A 21,659-nucleotide genomic window follows, 5' to 3' on the forward strand; every position below is an offset into this window, starting at 1 on the left:
ACTTGTGGGGCAGTGTGTGGCACTTGTGGGGTCGGAGGTGGCACTTGTGGGGCAGGAGGTGGCACTTGTGGGGCAGGAGGAGGCTGTTGTTGGGCGGGAGGTGGGACTTGTGTAACAAGAGGTGGAAATTGTGCGGTGGGATGTGGCACTTGTGGGGCAAGGGGTGGAACTTGTGGGGCGGGATGTGGCAGTTGTGGTGCAGATGCTGACACCTGTGGGGCGGGAGGTGGATGTTTTGGGGAAGGAGGTTGAAGTTGTGGGGAGGGTGGTGGCACTTGTGGGGCGGGAGGTGGCACTAGTGGGGCAGGAGTTGGCACTTGTGGGCTGGGTCATAGCACTTGTTGGGCAGGGGTTGGCACTTGTGGGGCAGGAAATGTTACTTGTGGGGCAAGAAGTGGCTCTTGAAGGGCAGGAGGTGGCACTTGTGGGGCAGGAGTTAATTATTGTGGATCTGGAGGTGGCACTTGTGGGCCGGGAGGTGGAAGTTGTGGGGCGGGTGGTGGCAGTTGTGGGGCTGGAGGTATCACTTGTGCGGCAGGAAGTGGCACTTGTGGAGCAGAAGGTGGCACTTGTGGGGAAGAGGTGACACTTGAGGGGCAGGAGCTGGCACTTGTGGGGCAGGAGGTGGAACTTGTGGGGCGGGAGGTGGCACTTGTGGGTCAGGAGTTGGATTTGTGGGGCGGGTTGTGGCACTTGTGGGGCGGGAGGTGGCACTTGTGGGGCAGGAGTTGGATTTGTGGGGCGGGTTGTGGCGCTTGTGGGGCGTGAGGTGGAAGTTGTGGGGCGGCAGGTGGCAATTGTGGGTCAGGAGGAGGCATTTGTGAGGCAGGAGGTGGATGATGTGGGGCAGGAGGTGGCACTTGTGCGGCAGGAGGTGGCACTTGTGGGGAAGTAGGTAGAACTTGTGGGGCAGGAGGTGGCACTTGTGGGGCAGGAGGTGGCACTTGTGTGGCAGGAGGAGGCACTTGTGGGGCAGGAGGTGGCACTTGTGGGTCGGGAGGTGGCACTTGTGGTGCAGGAGGTGACACTTGTGGGGCGGGGTGTGGCAATTGTGGGGCAGGAATTGGCACTTGTGGGGCAGAAGGTGGATGATGTGGGGCAGGAGGCTGTCTTTGTGGGGTTGGAGGTGACACTTGTGGGGCAGGAAGTTGATGATGTGGGGCAGGAGCTGGCATTTGTGAAACATGAGCTGGCACTTGTGAAGCAGGAATGGGCACTTGTAAGGCAGGAGGTGGAACTTGTGGGGCGGGATGTGGCACTTGCGGGATGCGAGGTGGCACTTGTGGGGCAGGAGTTGGCACTTGTGGGTCAGGTGGTGGTACTTCTGGGGCAGGATCGGGCACTTGTGGGGCAGGATGTGGAAGCTGTGGGACGGGAGGTGGAAGTTATGGGGTGGGAGGTGGAAGTTGTGGGGCAAGAATTGGCAATTGTGGGGCAAGAAGTGGCAATTGTGGGGCAGAGGGTGGCACTTGTACGGCAGGAGGTGGCACTTGTGGGACAGGACGTGGCAATTGGGAAGGACGTGGCACTTGTGGGGCAGGAGGTGGCACTTGTGGGGCAGGAGGTGGCACTTGTGGGGCAGGGGGAGGCTGTTGTTGGGCGGGAGGTGGGACTTGTGTAACAAGAGGTGGAAATTGTGCGGTGGGATGTGGCACTTGTGGGGCAAGGGGTGGCACTTGTGAGGCAGAAGGTGGCACTTGTGGGGCAGGAGGTGGAAGTTGTGGGTCAGGAGGTGACATTTGTGGAACAGGAGGTGGATGATGTGGGGAAGGAGGTGGATGATGTGGAACAGTAGGTGGCACCTGTGGGGCAGGAGATGGCACTTATGGGGCAGGAGATGGTATTTGTTGTGCAGTAGGTGGCACTTGTGGAGTGGGAGATGGAAGTTGTGGGGCAGGAGGTGGCAATTGTGGGCCGGGAGCTGGCACTATTGGGGCGGGAGCTGGAAGTTGTGGGTCGGGAGGTGGCACTTGTGGTGCAGGAGGTGGCACTTGTGGGGCGGTTGGTGGATGATGTGGGGCAGGAGTTGGCAGTTGTGGGGTAAGGGTTGGCACTTGTGGGGTGGGAGGAGGCACTTGTGGGGCGGGGGGTGGCAATTGCTGGGTGGGAAGTGGCAGTTGTGGGGCAGTAGGTTGAAGGTTTGGGGCAGGAGGTGGCACTTGTGGGGTGGAAGGTAAGAAGATTTGGGGTGTGACGTGGAAGTAGTGGGGCGGGAGGTGGCACTTGTGGGGCGGGAGGTGGCACTTGTTGGGCAGGAGTTGGCACTTGTGTGGCTGGAGGTTGAAGTTGTGGGGCGTGAGGTAGCACTTGTGGGTCAGGTGGTGGCACATGTGGGGCAGGACGCGGCGAATGTGGTGCAGGAAATGGCACTTGTGGGGCAGGAGTAGGCACTTGTGGATCAGGTGGTGGCACATGTGGGGCGGGGGTCGACGTTGTGGGGCAAGAGGTGTAACTTGTGGGGCAAGAGCTGTAACTTGTGGGGCAGTAGGTGGCTATAGAGGGGTGGGAGGTGGCACTTGTGTGGCGGGAGGTGGCACTTGTGGGTCAGGAGATGGCAATTGTGGAGCAGGAGGTGGAAGTTGCACGTCAGGTTTTGGCACTTGTGGGGCGGGAGATGGCACTTGTGGGGCGGGAGATGGCACTTGTGGGGCGGGAGATGGCACTTGTGTGTCTGGAGGTTAAACTTGTGGGGTGGGAGGTGGCACTTGTGGGGCAGGAGGTGGCAAATGTGGTGCAGGAAATGGCACTTGTGGGGCAGGAGTTGGCACATGTGGGATAGGAGGTGGCACTTGTGGGGCAGGAGGTGGATGATGTGGGGCAGGAGCTGGCAATTGTGAAGCATGAGCTGGCACTTTTAGGGCTGGAATTGGCACTTGTGCCACAGGAGGTGGCACTTGTGGGGTGGGAGGTGGATGATGTGGGGCAGGAGGTGGATGTTGCGTGGCAGGATTTGGCCGTTGTGGGGCGGGAGATGGCACTTGTGGGGCAGGACGTGGCACTTGTGGAGCGGGAGGGGGCACTTGTGGGGCCTGAGGTGGCACTTGTAGGGCAGGAGGTGGCATTTGTGGGGCGGGAGGTGGAAGTTGTGATGCAGGAGGTGGTACATGTGGGACGGGAGGTGGAAGTTGTGATGCAGGAGGTGGTACATGTGGGGCGGGAGGTGGAAGTTGAGTGACGGGAGGTGGCACTTGTGGGGCAGGTTGAGGAAGTTGTGGGGCGGGAGGTTGCACTTGTGAGACAGGAGGTGGCGCTTGTGTGGCAGGAGGTGGCACTTGTGGGGCAGGAGGTGGCACTTGTGGGGCGGGAGATGAATGATGTGGGGCAGGAATTGGCACTTGTGGGTCGGGACGTGGCACTTGTGGAGCGGGAGGTGGGACTTGTGGGGCAAAATGCAACACTTGTGGGGCAGGAGTTATAACTTGTGGGGCAGGAGGTGGAAGTTGAGGAACAGAAGGTGGCACTTGTGGGGCGGGTGGTGGCACTTGTGGGGCGGGATGTGGCACTTGTGGGGCGGGAGGTGGGACTTGTGGGGCCAGAGGTTGAGGTTGTGGTTCGGGAGGTGGCACTTGTGGAGCAGGAGCCTACACTTGTGGGGCAGAATGTGGCACTTGTAAGGCAGGACGTTGAAATTGTGGAGCAGGTTGTGGCACTTGTGGGGCAGGAGGTGGAAATTGTGGGGCAGGAGGTGGTAATGGTGGGGCAGGAGGTCGCACTTGTGGGCCAGGAGTTGGAAGTTGTGGGGCGGGAGAATGAAGATGTGGGGCGGGATGTGGAACTTGTGAGGCAGGAGGTGGAAGTTGTGGTGCGGGAGGTGGAAGTTGTAGGGCGGGAGGTGGCACCTGTGGGGCGGGAGTTGGAAGTTGATTGACGGGAGGTGGCACTTGTGGGGCAGGTTGTGGAAGTTGTGGGGCGGGAGGTTGCACTTGTGAGACAGGAGGTGGCACTTGTGGGGCGGGAGGTGGAAGTTGTGAGGCAGGAGGTGGCCCTTGGGCAGATTGTGTCACTCGTGGGCAGGGAGGTTGCACTTGTGGGGCAGGAGGTGAAAGTTGTGGGGCAGGAGGTGGCATTTGTAAGGCGGGAAGTGGCACTTGTGGGGCAGAAATTGGCACTTATGGGGCAGGAGGTGGCACTTGTGGTGCGGGAGGTGGCACTGATGGGGCAGGAAATTGAGCTTTTGGGGCAGGAGATGGCACTTGTGGGGCGTAAGGTGGAACTTATGGGGCAGGAGGTGGAACTTGTGGAGCAGGAGGTGGTACTTGTGGGGCGGGAGGTTGGAGTTGTTGGGCAGGAGGTGGCATTTTGAGGCAGAAGGTGGCATTTGTGTGGCAGGAGGTGGCAATTGTGGGGCACGAGTTGGAAATTGTTGGGCAGGAGGTGGAAGTTTTGGGGCAGGGTTTGGCAGTTGTAGGGCGGGAGGTGGCACTTGTGGGCCAGGAGGTGGAAGTTGTAGGGCAGGAGGTGGCACTTGTGGGGCGGGAGGTGGCACTTGTTGGATGGGATGTGGTTGATATGGGGAAGGAGGTGGCAATTGTGCAGTTCGAGGTGGCACTTGTGGAGCAGGAGATGGAAGTTGCGGGGCAGGAGTTGGCACTTGTGGGTCGGGAGGTGGAACTTGTGAGGCGGGAGGTGGCACTTGTGGGGCAAAATGCAACACTTGTGGGGCAGGAGTTATAACTTGTGGGGCAGGAGGTGGAAGTTGTGGAACAGAAGGTGGCACTTGTGGGGCGGGTGGTGGCACTTGTGGGGCGGGATGTGGCACTTGTGGGGCGGGAGGTGGGACTTGTGGGGCCAGAGGTTGAGGTTGTGGTTCGGGAGGTGGCACTTGTGGAGCAGGAGCCTACACTTGTGGGGCAGAATGTGGCACTTGTAAGGCAGGACGTTGAAATTGTGGAGCAGGTTGTGGCACTTGTGGGGCAGGAGGTGGAAATTGTGGGGCAGGAGGTGGTAATGGTGGGGCAGGAGGTCGCACTTGTGGGCCAGGAGTTGGAAGTTGTGGGGCGGGATGTGGAACTTGTGAGACAGGAGGTGGAAGTTGTAGGGCAGGAGGTGGAAGTTGAGTGACGGGAGGTGGCACTTCTGGGGCAGGTTGTGGAAGTTGTGGGGCGGGAGGTTGCACTTGTGAGACAGGAGGTGGCACTTGTGGGGCAGGAGGTGGCACTTGTGGGATGGTAGGTGGAACTTGTGGGGCAAGACTTGGAACTTGTGGTGCAGGAGATATCACACGTTGGGCAGGAGTTGGCTCTTCCTCAAAGAAACCCATAGCGACCCCATAGTCACCCATAGCGCCCCATAGGAACACAAATATACCCCATGGAGCCCCATAGACACCACATAGTGACCCATAGGGGCCCAAAGAGACCCCATAGCACCCCATAGCTACTCCATAGTGCCCCATAGCAGCCCATGGAGCCTCATAGACACTCTATTGTGCCCCACAGCACCCCATTGCACCCCATAGGGACCCATAGACACAGCATACTGCTCCATAGAGCCCCATAGACACCCCATAGTTCCCCACAGCACCCCATAGCAGCCCACAGTGCCCCATAGACACCACATAAGGCCATACAGCCACACCATAGAGCCCAATTGAACCACATAGACACCCCATATCGCCCCATAGTGCCTGTAGACACCCCATAGAGCCCCATAGAGACCCACTGAACCCCATACAGACCCCATGCAGACCCCATAGAGCCCCACAGACAACCCATAGATCCCCAAAGACACCCCATAGACTCCACATAGAGCCCCATAGGGACCCCATAGCGCCCCATAGAGACCCCATTCTTCCGCATAGAGCCCCATAGCAAACCATAGCACCCCATAGTCACCCATAGCGCCCCATAGGAACCCAAGGATACCCCAAAGCACCCCATAGCCACCCTACAGCACCGCATAGCCACCCCATAGAGCCCCATAGACACCACATAGTGACACATAGCGCCCCATAGGGGCACAAAGAGACCCCAAATCATCCCATAGCTACTCCACAGTGCCCCATAGCAGCCCATGGAGCCTCATAGACACTCCCTTGTGCCCCACAGCGCCCCATTGCACCACATAGGGACCCATAGACACCCTATACTGCTCCATAGAGCCCCATAGCACCCCATAGTGCCTCACAGCACCCCATAGCACAACATAGTGCCACATAGACACCACATAAGGACATATAGCCGCACCATAGAGCCCCATAGACATCCCATAGAGCCCCGTAGGCAACCCATTGTGCCCCATAGAGCTCCCATAGCCACCCATAGAAACTCATTTTGCCACATAGACACACCATAGCGTTCCATAGACACCCCATAGAAACCTCAGAACGCCCCATAGAACCCCATAGAGCTCCATAGGCACCCCATAGAGCCCCATAGAGAACCCATAGAGGCACATAGCAACCCATAGGGGGGACATTGGGACACATATGGACACATAGTGACCCTTAGGGAGACACTGGGACCCATAAGGTGACATTGGGACACATAGGGACACCATGGATTACAGTGGGGGACAGTGATACCCGTAGAGACACACAGAGACTCTGCTGAGACCCATAAGAGACCCCATAGAGGCACATAGGGACCACACTGAAACCCATAGATACCCATAGGAGAACATTTAAGCCCATAGATACGAATAAGAGACCCCATAGAGGCACATAGCTACCCATAGGGGGGATATTGGGACACATAGGGACACATAGTGACCCATAGGGAGACACTGGGACCCATAGGGGTATATTGGGACACATAGGGACCCCATGGAACATAGTGGGGGACAGTGAGACCCATAGAGACACATAGGGACTCTGCTGTAACCCTTAAGAGACCCCATAGAGGCACATAGGGACCTAATGTAACCCATGGATACCAATAGGTAGATATTTTGGCCCAGAGATACTCATAAGAGACCCCATGGAGACACATAGCAACACATAGGAGGGACATTGGGACACATAGGGACACATTGTGACCCATAGGCTGACACTGGGACAAATAGGGGGACATTGGGACACAGAGGGACCCCATGGATTTCAGTGGGGGACAGTGAGACCCATAGAGACACATAGGGGCCTCGCTGAGACCCATAAGAGACCCCATAGAGGCACATAGGGACTGCATTGAAACACATAGATACCCATAGGAAGACATTTGGGCCCAGAGATATCCATGAGACCCCATAGAGACCCCATAGAGACCCCATAGTGGCCCATAGCAACCCATAGGGGGGACATTGGGACACATAGGGACACATAGTGACCCATAGGGGGACACTGGGACCCATAGGGTGACATTGGGACACATAGGGACACCATGGATTACAGTGGAGGACAGTGATACCCGTAGAGACACATAGAGACTCTGCTGAGACCCATAAGAGACCCCATAGAGGCACATAGGGACCACAGTGAAACCCATAGATACCCATAGGAGGACATTTAAGCCCATAGATACAAATAAGAGACCCCATAGAGGCACATAGCTACCCATAGGGGGGATATTAGGACACATAGGGACACATAGTGACCCATAGGGAGACACTGGGACCCATAGGGGGACATTGGGACACATAGGGATCCCATGGATTACAGTGGGGGACAGTGAGACCCATAGAGACACATAGGGACATTGCTGAGACCCATAGAGACCCCATAGAGGCACATCGGGACCACATTGAAACCCATAGATGCACATAGGAAGACATTTGGGCCCAGAGATACCCATAAGAGACCACATAGAGACCCCATAGAGGTACATAGCAACCCATAGTGTGGATATTGGGACACAGAGGGACCCCATGGATTACAGTGGGGAACAGTGAGACCCGTAGAGACACATAGGGACACTGCTGAGACCCATAGAGACCCCATAGAGGCACATCGGGACCACATTGAAACCCATAGATGCACATAGGAAGACATTTGGGCCCAGAGATACCCATAAGAGACCACATAGAGACCCCATAGAGGTACATAGCAACCCATAGTGTGGATATAGGGACACAGAGGGACCCCATGGATTACAGTGGGGAACAGTGAGACCCGTAGAGACACATAGGGGCTCCACTGATACCCATAAGAGACCCCATAGAAGCACATAGGGACCTCATTGAAACCCATAGATACCCATAGGAAGACATTTGGGCCCAGAGATAGCCATAAGAGTCCCCATAGAAACCCCAAAGGGGGCCAATGGGACACATAGGGGGGACATTCGGCACTTAGGAACACATAGTGACCCATAGGGAGACACTGGGACCCACAGGGGCTGTGTGGGAGATTGGTAATCACAGCCTGAACCTCTGATTAATCAGCTGAGGCAAGTGTGGGGTCAGCTGTGGGAGCACAGGTGAGAGTAATGGAGCTGTGCTCCCGGGAGGGCTGGAGCTCGACTCCACCTCCTCTGAGACCTCATTTAAGGGCTGACCCTCACTCGAGCCGCTTTCCATTATCTTTCCGAGCTCCCTGTTACCGGGTGAGGTCCCAGAAGACTGGAGGCTTGCCAACGTGACTCCCATTTCCAAGCAAGGTTGTCAGGAGGATCCGGGCAACTCCAGGCCTGTTAGCCTGACCTCGGTGCCAGGGAAGGGAATGGAACGAATTGTCTTGAGGGAGATGACAGATGCGGCAGGTGTGGGATGAGCAGGAGATCAGACCTAGCCAGCATGGGTTCGTGAAGGGCAGCTCCTGCTTGACCAATCTGATCTCCTTCTACGATCCTGTGACCCATCTGATGGATGAAGGAAAGAAAGGCTGTTGATGTGCTCTACTTGGACTTCAGCAAAGCCTTCACAACTGTCTCCCATGCTATTCTCCTACAAAAGCTGGCAGCCCTTTTCCAACCTTGAGAATTCTGTGATTCTGTGAGGCAGCATCTCTTGGACATCGCTCTGCAGTGAAGACCGCCCCAGCTTCCTCAGCGAAGGCATCACCACTGGTGAGTTTCTCTCTCGCTTAGAACCTCTGTACATTTGTTACCATCTTTGTTACCATCTGTATAGTTACCACCTAGACAGGGGGACATAGAGAGACACTGGGACCCATAGGGACCCATAGAGATCCAGAGGAAGACAATGGGACCCATAGAGAGACATTGGGACCCATAGGGACACATAGAGAGACACTGGGACCCTTGGGGCACATAGAGAGACACTGGGACCCATAGGGACACATAGAGACCCATAGACAGTCATTGGGAGCCATAAGGATAAATTGAGACCCATAGAGACCCCATTGAGACCCATAGTGCCTCAAAGAAACCCAGAGCGACCCCATAGTCACCCATAGCGCCCCATAGGAACACAAAGATACCCCATAGAGCCCCATAGTGACCCATAGGGGCCCAAAGAGACCCCATAGCACCCCATAGCTACTCCATAGTGCCCCAGAGCAGCCCATGGAGCCTCATAGACACTCCATTGTGCCCCAGAGCACCCCATTGCACCCCATAGGGACCCATAGACACAGCATACTGCTCCATAGAGCCCCATAGACACCCCATAGTTCCCCAAAGCACCACATAGCAGCCCACAGTGCCCCATAGACACCACATAAGGCCATACAGCCACACCATAGAGCCCAATTGAACCACATAGACACCCCATATCGCCCCATAGTGCCTGTAGACACCCCATAGAGCCCCATAGAAACTCACTGAACCCCATACAGACCCCATGCAGACCCCATAGAGCCCCACAGACAACCCATAGATCCGCAAAGACACCCCATAGACTCCACATAGAGCCCCATTGGGACCTCATAGCGCCCCATAGAAACCCCATTCTTCCGCATAGAGCCCCATAGCAAACCATAGCACCACATAGTCACCCATAGCGCCCCATAGGAACCCAAGGATACCCCAAAGCACCCCATAGCCACCCTACAGCACCGCATAGCCGCCACATAGTGACCCATAGTGACCCATAGGGGCCCAAAGAGACTCCATAGCACCCCATAGCTACTCCATAGTGCCCCATAGCAGCCCATGGAGCCTCATAGACACTCTCTTGTGCCTCACAGCGCCCCATTGCACCCCATAGAGACCCATAGACACCCTATACTGCTCCATAGAGCCCCATAGCACCCCATAGTGCCTCACAGCACCCCATAGCACAACATAGTGCCACATAGACACCACATAAGGACATATAGCCGCGCCATAGAGCCCCACAGACATCCCATAGAGCCCCGTAGGCAACCCATTGTGCCCCATAGAGCTCCCATAGCCACCCATAGAAACTAATTTACCAAATAGACACACCATAGCGTTCCATAGACACCCCATAGAAACCTCAGAACGCCCCATAGAGCTCCATAGGCACCCCATAGAGCCCCATAGAGAACCCATAGAGGCACATAGCAACCCATAGGGGGGACATTGGGACACATAGGGACACATAGTGACCCATAGGGAGACACTGGGACCCATAGGGTGACATTGGGACACATAGGGACACCATGGATTACATGGTTGATACAACCCATGTTGTATGTTTTCATGTTTATCAACATGGTTGATGTGGGTCAGATCTATGGGGCAGGAGCTGCTGTGGGGCACATGTGGGTCAGATCTATTGGGCCGGAGGTGCTGTGGGGCTGATGTAGGAAAGACCTATGGGGCAGGAGATGCTTTGGGGCAGATGTGGGTCAGGTCTATTGGGCTGGAGCTGCTGTGGGGCACTTGTGGGTCAGATCTATGAGGCAGGGGCTGCTGTGGGTCAGATCTATGGGGCAGGAACAAATGTGGGCCTGATGTTGGTCAGATTTATGGAGCAGGAGCTGCTGTGTTGCAGATGTGGGTCAGATCTATGTTGCAGGAGCTGATGTGTGGCAGATGTAGGGCTTATCTATGGGGCAGGAGCTGCTGTGAGGCTGATGGGTGTTAGATCTATGGGGAGGAGCTGCTGTGGTGCAGATGTGGGTCAAATCTATGGGGCAGGAGCTGCTTTGGGGCTGATGGTGGTTAGATCTATGGGGCAGGAGCTGCTGTGAGGCGCATGTGGGTCAGACCTATGGGGCAGGAGCTGCTGTGGGGCGCATGTGGGTCAGATCTATGGGGCAGGAGTTGCTGTTGGGCAGATGTGGGACATAACTATGGGGCAAAATCTGCTGTGGGGCTGATGTGGGTAAGATCTATGAGACAGGACCTGCTGTGGTTCAGATCTATGTGTTAGGAGCTGCTGTGGGGCACATGTGGGTCAGATCTATGGGGCAGGAGCTGCTGTCGAGATGATGTGGGTCAGATCTTTGGGTAGGAGCTGCTGTGGGGCAGATCTGGGTAAGATGTATGGGGCAGGAGCTGCTGTGGGGCAGATGTGGGTCAGATCTATGGGGCAGGAGATGCTGTGGGGCAGATGTGGGTCAGATCTATGGGGCAGGAGATGCTGTGGGGCAGATGTGGGTCAGATCTATGGGGCAAAGGCTGCTGTGTGGCAGATGTGGGTCAGATCTATGGGGCAGGAGCTGCTGTGGGTCAGATGTGGGTCAGATCTATAGGTCAGGAGCTGCTGTGGCTGATGTGGGCCAGTTCTATGGGGCAGGAGATGCTGTGAGTCAGATGTATGAGGCAGGAGCTGCTGTGGGGCAGATGGGGGTCAGATCTATGGGGCAGGAGATGCTGTGGAGCAGATGTGGGTCAGATCTATGGGGCAGGAGCTGCTGTGGGGCAGATGTGGGTCAGATCTATGGGCAGGAGCTGCTGTGCTGCACATGTTGGTAGGGTCTATGGGGCAGGAGCTGCTGTGGGGCAGATGTGGGTCAGATCTATGGGGCAGGAGCTGCTGTGGGGCTGATGTTGGTCAGATCTTTGGGGCAGCAGCTGCTGTGGAGCAGATCTGGGTAAGATCTATGTCGCAGGAGCTGCTGTGGGGCAGACGTGGCACATATCTATGGGGCAAAATCTGCTGTGGGGCTGATGTGGGTCAGATCTATGGGGCAGGATCTCCTGTGGGGCAGATGTGGGTCAGATCTATGGGGCAGGAGATGCTGTGGGGCAGATGTGGGTCAGATCTATGGGGCAAAGGCTGCTGTGTGGCAGATGTGGGTCAGATCTATGGGGCAGGAGCTGCTGTGGGTCAGATGTGGGTCAGATCTGTAGGTCAGGAGCTGCTGTGGCTGATGTGGGCCAGTTCTATGGGGCAGGAGATGCTGTGAGTCAGATGTATGAGGCAGGAGCTGCTGTGGGGCAGATGGGGGTCAGATCTATGGGGCAGGAGATGCTGTGGAGCAGATGTGGGTCAGATCTATGGGGCAGGAGCTGCTGTGGGGCAGATGTGGGTCAGATCTATGGGCAGGAGCTGCTGTGCTGCACATGTTGGTAGGGTCTATGGGGCAGGAGCTGCTGTGGGGCAGATGTGGGTCAGATCTATGGGGCAGGAGCTGCTGTGGGGCTGACGTTGGTCAGATCTTTGGGGCAGCAGCTGCTGTGGAGCAGATCTGGGTAAGATCTATGTCGCAGGAGCTGCTGTGGGGCAGACGTGGCACATATCTGTGGGGCAAAATCTGCTGTGGGGCTGATGTGGGTCAGATCTATGGGGCAGGATCTCCTGTGGGGCTGATGTGGGTCAAATCAATGGGGCAGAGATGCTCTGGGCACATGTGGGTCAGATCTATGGAGCAGGAGCTGCTGTGGGGCAGATTTGAATCAGATCTATAGGGCAGGAGCTGCTGTGGGTCAGATCTATGGGCAGGAGCTGCTGTGGGGCACATGTGAGTTAGATCTATGGGGCAGGAGATGGTGTGGGGCAGATTTGGGTCAGATGTATGGGTCAGGAGCTGCTGTGTTGCTGATGAGTGTCAGATCTATGGGGCATGGGCTGCTGTGGTTCAGATCTACGGGACTGGAGCTGCAGTGGAGCACATGTGGGTCAGATCTATGGGGTAGAAGCTGTTGTGGGGCTGATGGGGGTCATATCTATAAGGCAGGAGCTGCTGTGGGGCTGACTTGGGTCAGATCTTTGGGGCAGGAGCTGCTTTGGGGCTGATGGTGGTTAGATCTATATGGCAGGAGCTGCTGTGGGGCACATGTGGGTCAGACCTATGGGGCAGGAGCTGCAGAGGGGATGATGTAGGTCAGATCTATGGGGCAGGAGTTGCTGTGGGGAATATGAGGGACATATCTATGGTGCAAAATCTGCTGTTGGACTGATGTGAGTCAGATCTATGAGTTTGGAGCTGCTGTGGGGCACATGTGGGTCAGATCTATGGGCCAGGAGATGCTGTGGGGCTGATTTGGGTCAGATCTATGTGGCAGGAGATGCTGTGGGTCAGATCTATGGGGCAGGAGCTGCTGTGGGGAACATGTGGGTCAGGTCCATGGGGCAGGAGCTGCTGTGGGCACATGTGGGTCACACTGGGACCCATATTGGGACAAAGGGAGACATCATAAAGACTCATAGGGACCTATTGGGACCAATAGGGACCCAAAGAGAGACATAGAGACCCCATAGAAACCCATGGAGACCCCATAGAGGCACAAAGTGACACATAGAGGGACACCAAGACCCATAGAAACCAGATAGAGACTCCATATAGACACATAGGAACACATAGAGACCCACTGGGACAGTGAGACCACATATAGACTCATAGGGACACATTAGGAGCCATTAAGACCCATAGGGACACATAGGACGACTTTGAAACTTATAGGTACCCAAAGGAAGACATTTGGGCCCAGAGATAACCATAAGAGACCCCATAGAGACCCCATAGAGGCAAATAGCAACCCATAGGGGGGACATTGGGACACGTAGGGAAACATTCTGACCCATAGGGAGACACTGGGACCCATATGGGGACATTGGGACACATAGGGACCCCTTGGACTACAGTGGGGGACAGTGAGACCCATAGAGACACATAGAAACCCCGCTGAGACCCATAAGAGACCCCATAGAGGCACCTAGGGACCACACTGAAACTCATAGATACTTGTAGGAAGACATTTGGGACCAGAGATATCCATAAGAGACCCCACAGAGACCCCATAGAGGCACATAGCAACCCATAGGGGGGACACTGGAACACGTAGGGAAACATTCTGACCCATAGGGAGACACTGGGACCCATATGGGGACATTGGGACACATAGGGACCCCTTGGACTACAGTGGGGGACAGCCAGACCCATAGAGACACATAGAAACCCCGCTGAGACCCATAAGAGACCCCATAGAGGCACATAGGGACCACATTGAAACCCATAGATAGCTATAGGAAGATATTTGGGCCCAGAGATACCCATAAGAAACCACATACAAGCACATAGCAACCCATAGGGGGGACATTGGGACACATAGTGACCCATAGGGGGACATTGGGACACATAGGTACACATAGGGAGACACTGGGACCCATAGGGGGACATTGGGACACATAGTGACCCCATGGATTAAAGTGGGGGACAGTCAGATCCATCGAGACACATAGGGACCCTGCTGAGACCCATAAGAGACCCCATAGAGGAACATAGCAACCCATAGGGGGGACATAGGGACACACAGGGACACACCGTGACCCATGAGGAGACACTGGATCCCATAGGGGGACAATGGGACACATAAGGACCCCATGGATTACAGTGGGGGACAGTGAGACCCATAGAGACACATAGGGAACCCACATAAGAGACCCCATAGAGGCACATAGGGACCTAATGTAACCCATAGATACCCACAGGGAGACATTTGGGCCCAGAGCTATCCATAAGAGAGCCCATTGAGGCACATAGCAACCCATAGGGGGGACATTGGGACACATAGGGACACATAGTGACCCATAGGGAGACACTGGGACCCATATGGGGATATTGGGACACATAGGGACCACATGGATTACAGTGGTGGACAGTGAGACCCATAGAGACACATAGGGACTTCGTTGAGACCCATAAGAGACCCCATAGAGGCACATAGGGACCACATTGAAACCCATAGATACCCTTAGGAATACATTTGGGACGATAGTTACCCATAAAAGACCCCATAGAGACCCCATAGAGGCACATAGCAAACCATAGTGGGGACATTGGGACACATAGGGACCCCATAGAGAGACATAGAGACATATAGGGACCCATTTAGAGGCATAATAACCCCATAGAGACCTATAGGGACACCCAGAGATCCATAGGGAAACATTGGGACCCACAGGGGCTGTGTGGGAGATTGGTAATCACAGCCTGAACCTCTGATTAATCAGCTGAGGCAAGTGTGGGGTCAGCTGCGGGAGCACAGGTGAGAGTAATGGAGCTGTGCTCCCGGGAGGGCTGGAGCTCGACTCCACCTCCTCTGAGACCTCATTTAAGGGCTGACCCTCACTCGAGCCGCTTTCCATTATCTTTCCGAGCTCCCTGTTACCGGGTGAGGTCCCAGAAGACTGGAGGCTTGCCAACGTGACTCCCATTTCCAAGCAAGGTTGTCAGGAGGATCCGGGCAACTCCAGGCCTGTTAGCCTGACCTCGGTGCCAGGGAAGGGAATGGAACGAATTGTCTTGAGGGAGATGACAGATGCGGCAGGTGTGGGATGAGCAGGAGATCAGACCTAGCCAGCATGGGTTCGTGAAGGGCAGCTCCTGCTTGACCAATCTGATCTCCTTCTACGATCCTGTGACCCATCTGATGGATGAAGGAAAGAAAGAAAGGCTGTTGATGTGCTCTACTTGGACTTCAGCAAAGCCTTCACAACTGTCTCCCATGCTATTCTCCTACAAAAGCTGGCAGCCCTTTTCCAACCTTGAGAATTCTGTGATTCTGTGAGGCAGCATCTCTTGGACATCGCTCTGCAGTGAAGACCGCCCCAGCTTCCTCAGCGAAGGCATCACCACTGGTGAGTTTCTCTCTCGCTTAGAACCTCTGTACATTTGTTACCATCTTTGTTACCATCTGTATAGTTACCACCTAGACAGGGGGACATAGAGAGACACTGGGACCCATAGGGACCCATAGAGATCCAGAATAAGACATTGGGACCCATAGAGAGACACTGGGACCCATAGGGACACATAGAGAGACACTGGGACCCATAGGGACACATAGAGACCCATAGACAGTCATTGGGAGCCATAAGGATAAATTGAGACCCATAGAGACCCCATTGAGACCCATAGTGCCTCAAAGAAACCCATAGCGACCCCATAGTCACCCATAGCGCCCCATAGGAACACAAAGATACCCCATAGAGCCCCATAGACACCCCATAGTGACCCATAGGGGCCCAAAGAGACCCCATAGCACCCCATAGCTACTCCATAGTGCCCCATAGCAGCCCATGGAGCCTCATAGACACTCTATTGTGCCCCACAGCACCCCATTGCACCCCATAGTTCCCCACAGCACCCCATAGCAGCCCACAGTGCCCCATAGACACCACATAAGGCCATACAGCCACACCATAGAGCCCAATTGAACCACATAGACACCCCTTATCGCCCCATAGTGCCTGTAGACACCCCATAGAGCCCCATAGAGACCCACTGAACCCCATACAGACCCCATGCAGACCCCATAGAGCCCCACAGACAACCCATAGATCCCCAAAGACACCCCATAGACTCCCCATAGAGCCCCATAGGGACCTCATAGCAGCCCATAGAGACCCCATTCTTCCGCATAGAGCCCCATAGCAAACCATACCACCCCATAGTCACCCATAGCGCCCCATAGGATCCCAAGGATCCACCAAAGCACCCGTAGCCACCCTACAGTACCGCATAGCCACCCCATACAGCCCCATAGACACCACATAGTGACCCATAGTGACACATAGGGGCCCAAGGAGACCCCATAGCACCCCATAGCTACTCCATAGTGCCCCATAGCAGCCCATGGAGCCTAATAGACACTCCATTGTGCCCCTCAGCACCCCATTGCACCCCATAGTTCCCCACAGCACCCCATAGCAGCCCACCGTGCCCCATAGACACCACATTAGGCCCTACAGCCACACCATAGAGCCCAATTGAACCACATAGTCACCCCATATCGCCCAATAGTGCCTGTAGACGCCCCATACAGACCCACTGAACCCCATACAGACCCCATGCAGACCCCATAGAGCCCCACAGACAACACATAGATCTCCAAAGACACCCCATAGACTCCATAGTGCCCCATAGGGACCTCATAGCGCCCCATAGAGACCCCATTCTTCCGCATAGAGCCCCATAGCAAACCATAGCACCCCATAGTCACCCATAGCGCCCCATAGGAACCCAAGGATACCCCAAAGCACCACATAGCCACCCTACAGCACCGCATAGCCACCCCATATCGCCCCATAGACAACACATAGTGACCCATAGGGGCCCAAAGAGACCCCATAGCACCCCATAGCTACTCCATAGTGCCCCATAGCAGCCCATGGAGCCTCATAGACACTCCATTGTGCCCCACAGCACCCCATTGCACCCCATAGGGACCCATAGACACAGCATACTGCTCCATAGAGCCCCATAGACACCCCATAGTTCCTCACAGCACCCTATAGCAGCCCACAGTGCCCCATAGAAACCACATAAGGCCCTACAGCCACACCATAGAGCCCAATTGAACCACATAGACACCCCATACCGCCCCCTTGTGCCTGTAGACACCCCATAGAGCCCCGTAGACACCACATAGTGACCCATAGTGACCCATAGGGGCCCAAAGAGACCCCATAGCACCCCATAGCTACTCCATAGTGCCCCATAGCAGCCCATGGAGCCTCATAGACACTCCATTGTGCCCCACAGCGCCCCATTGCACCCCATAGGGACCCATAGACACCCTATACTGCTTCATAGAGCCCCATAGCACCCCATAGTGCCTCACAGCACCCCATAGCACAACATAGTGCCACATAGACACTACATAATGACATATAGCCGCGCCATAGAGCCCCATAAACATCCCATAGAGCCCCGTAGGCAACCCATTGTGCCCCATAGAGCTCCCATAGCCACCCATAGCAACTCATTTTGCCTCATAGACACAACATAGCGTTCCACAGACATCCCATAGAAACCTCAGAACGCCCCGTAGAGCTCCATAGGCACCCCATAGAGCCCCATAGAGAACCCATAGAGGCACATAGCAACTCATAGGGGGGACATTGGGACACATAGGGACTATTGTGACCCATAGGGAGACACTGGGACCCATAGGGTGACATTGGGACACATAGGGACACCATGGATTACAGTGGGGGACAGTGATACCCGTAGAGACACATAGAGACTCTGCTGAGACCCATAAGAGACCCCATAGAGGCACATAGGGACCACATTGAAACACATAGATACCCATAGGAGGACATTTAAGCCCATAGATACAAATAAGAGACCCCATAGAGGCACATAGCTACTCGTAGTGGGGATATTGGGACACATAGGGACCTCATGGATTTCAGTGGGGGACAGTGAGACCCATAGAGACACATAGGGACCTCGCTGAGACCCATAAGAGACCCCATTGAGCCACATAGGGACTGCATTGAAACCCTTAGATACCCATAGGAAGACATTTGGGCCCAGAGATATCCATGAGACCCCATAGAGACCCCATGGAGACCCCATAGTGGCACATAGCAACCCATAGGGGGGACATTGGGACACATAGGGACACATTGTGACACATAGGCTGACACTGGGTCACATAGGGATCCCATGGATTACAGTGGGGGACAGTGAGACCCATAGAGACACATAGGGACACTGCTGATACCCATAAGAGACCCCATAGAGGCACATAGGGACCACATTGAAACCCATAGGTACCCATAGGAATACATTTGGGTCCAGAGATACCCATAAGAGACCCCACAGAGGCACATAGCAACCCATAGGGGAGACGTTGGGACACATAGTGACTCATTAGTGACCCAAAGGGAGTCACTGGGACCCATATGGATACATAGAGATCCATAGGGGGACATTGGGACACATAGGGACCCCATAGAGAGACATAGGGACCCATAGGGACCCATTTAGAGGCATAATAACCCCATAGAGACCTATAGGGACAGCTAGAGACCCATAGAGAAACATTGGGACCCATAGGGGCTGTATGGGAGATTGGTAATCACAGCCTGAACCTCTGATTAATCAGCTGAGGCAAGTCTGGTGTCAGCTGCGGGAGCACAGGTGAGAGTAATGGAGCTGTGCTCCCGGGAGGGCTGGAGCTCGACTCCACCTCCTCTGAGACCTCATTTAAGGGCTGACCCTCACTCGAGCCGCTTTCCATTATCTTTCCGAGCTCCCTGTTACCGGGTGAGGTCCCAGAAGACTGGAGGCTTGCCAACGTGACTCCCATTTCCAAGCAAGGTTGTCAGGAGGATCCGGGCAACTCCAGGCCTGTTAGCCTGACCTCGGTGCCAGGGAAGGGAATGGAACGAATTGTCTTGAGGGAGATGACAGATGCGGCAGGTGTGGGATGAGCAGGAGATCAGACCTAGCCAGCATGGGTTCGTGAAGGGCAGCTCCTGCTTGACCAATCTGATCTCCTTCTACGATCCTGTGACCCATCTGATGGATGAAGGAAAGAAAGAAAGGCTGTTGATGTGCTCTACTTGGACTTCAGCAAAGCCTTCACAACTGTCTCCCATGCTATTCTCCTACAAAAGCTGGCAGCCCTTTTCCAACCTTGAGAATTCTGTGATTCTGTGAGGCAGCATCTCTTGGACATCGCTCTGCAGTGAAGACCGCCCCAGCTTCCTCAGCGAAGGCATCACCACTGGTGAGTTTCTCTCTCGCTTAGAACCTCTGTACATTTGTTACCATCTTTGTTACCATCTGTATAGTTACCACCTAGACAGGGGGACATAGAGAGACACTGGGACCCATAGGGACCCATAGAGATCCAGAGGAAGACATTGGGACCCATAGAGAGACACTGGGACCCATAGGGACACATAGAGAGACACTGGGACCCATAGGGACACATAGAGACCCATAGACAATCATTGGGAGCCATAAGGATAAATTGAGACCCATAGAGACCCCATTGAAACCCATAGTGCCTCAAAGAAACCCATAGCGACCCCATAGTCACCCATAGCGCCCCATAGGAACACAAAGATACCCCATAGAGCCCCATAGACACCCCATAGTGACTCATAGGGGCCCAAAGAGACCCCATAGCACCCCACAGCTACTCCATAGTGCAACATAGCAGCCCATGGAGCCTCATAGACACTCCCTTGTGCCCCACAGCGCCCCATTGCACCCCATAGGGACCCATAGACACCCTATACTGCTCCATAGAGCCTCATAGCACCCCATAGTGCCTCACAGCACCCCATAGCACAACATAGTGCCACATAGACACCACATAAGGACATATAGCCGCGCCATAGAGCCCCATAGACATCCCATAGAGCCCCGTAGGCAACCCATTGTGCCCCATAGAGCTCCCATAGCCACCCATAGAAACCCATTTTAACACATAGACACACCATAGCGTTCCATAGACACCCCATAGAAACCTCAGAATGCCCCATAGAACCGCATAGAGCTCCATAGGCACCCCATAGAGCCCCATAGAGAACCCATAGAGGCACATAGCAACCCATAGGGGGGACATTGGGACACATAGGGACACATAGTGACCCATAGGGTGACATTGGGACACATAGGGACAACATGGATTACAGTGGAAGACAGTGATACCCGTAGAGACACATAGAGACTTTGCTGAGACCCATAAGAGACCCCATAGAGGCACATAGGGACCACGTTGAAACCCATAGATACCCAGAGGAGGACATTTAAGCCCATAGATACAAATAAGAGACCACATAGAGACCCCATAGAGGTACATAGCAACCCATAGTGTGGACATTGGGACACAGAGGGACCCCATGGATTACAGTGGGGAACAGTGAGACCCGTAGAGACACATAGGGGCTCCACTGATACCCATAAGAGACCCCATAGAGGCACATAGGGACCTCATTGAAACCCATAGATACCCATAGGAAGACATTTGGGCCCAGAGATACCATTAAGAGTCCCCATAGAAACCCCAAAGGGGGCGATTGGGACACATAGGGGTGACATTTGGCACTTAGGAACACATAGTGACCCATAGGGAGACACTGGGACCCATAGGGGTATATTGGGACACATAGGGACCCCATGGAACATAGTGGGGGACAGTGAGACCCATAGAGACACATAGGGACTCCGCTGTAACCCTTAAGAGACCCCATAGAGGCACATAGGGACCTAATGTAACCTATGGATACCAATAGGTAGATATTTTGGCCCAGAGATACTCATAAGAGACCCCATGGAGACACTTAGCAACACATAGGAGGGACACTGGGACACATAGGGACACATTGTGACACATAGGCTGACACTGGGACCAATAGGGGGACATTGGGACACATAGGGACCCCATGGATTTCAGTGGGGGACAGTGAGACCCATAGAGACACATAGGGACCTCGGTGAGACCCATAAGAGACCCCATAGAGGCTCATAGGGACTGCATTGAAACCCATAGTCACCCATAAGAAGACATTTGGGCCCAGAGATATCCATGAGACCCTATAGAGACCCCATAGTGGCACATAGCAACCCATAGGGGGGACATTGGGACACATAGGGACACATAGTGACCCATAGGGGGACATTGGGACACATAGGGATCCCATGGATTACAGTGGGGGACAGT

The 21,659-nt window shown here is 54.7% G+C and overlaps 1 long non-coding RNA gene across 1 annotated transcript; it reads left to right on the forward strand.

Annotated features, from left to right (window-relative positions):
* The first annotated feature begins 8,850 nt into the window (after positions 1-8,850).
* Positions 8,851-19,687, forward strand: LOC146759169 (uncharacterized). The gene is made up of 3 exons (XR_014932270.1): positions 8,851-8,939; positions 15,716-15,828; positions 19,603-19,687. It is a non-coding gene; the product is annotated as an uncharacterized LOC146759169 (long non-coding RNA).
* Positions 19,688-21,659: the final 1,972 nt, after the last annotated feature.

This window comes from Coturnix japonica, chromosome 10 (assembly GCF_054131305.1).
Source record: "Coturnix japonica strain WE chromosome 10, WE-NBRP24, whole genome shotgun sequence".
Lineage (NCBI taxonomy): Eukaryota > Metazoa > Chordata > Aves > Galliformes > Phasianidae > Coturnix > Coturnix japonica.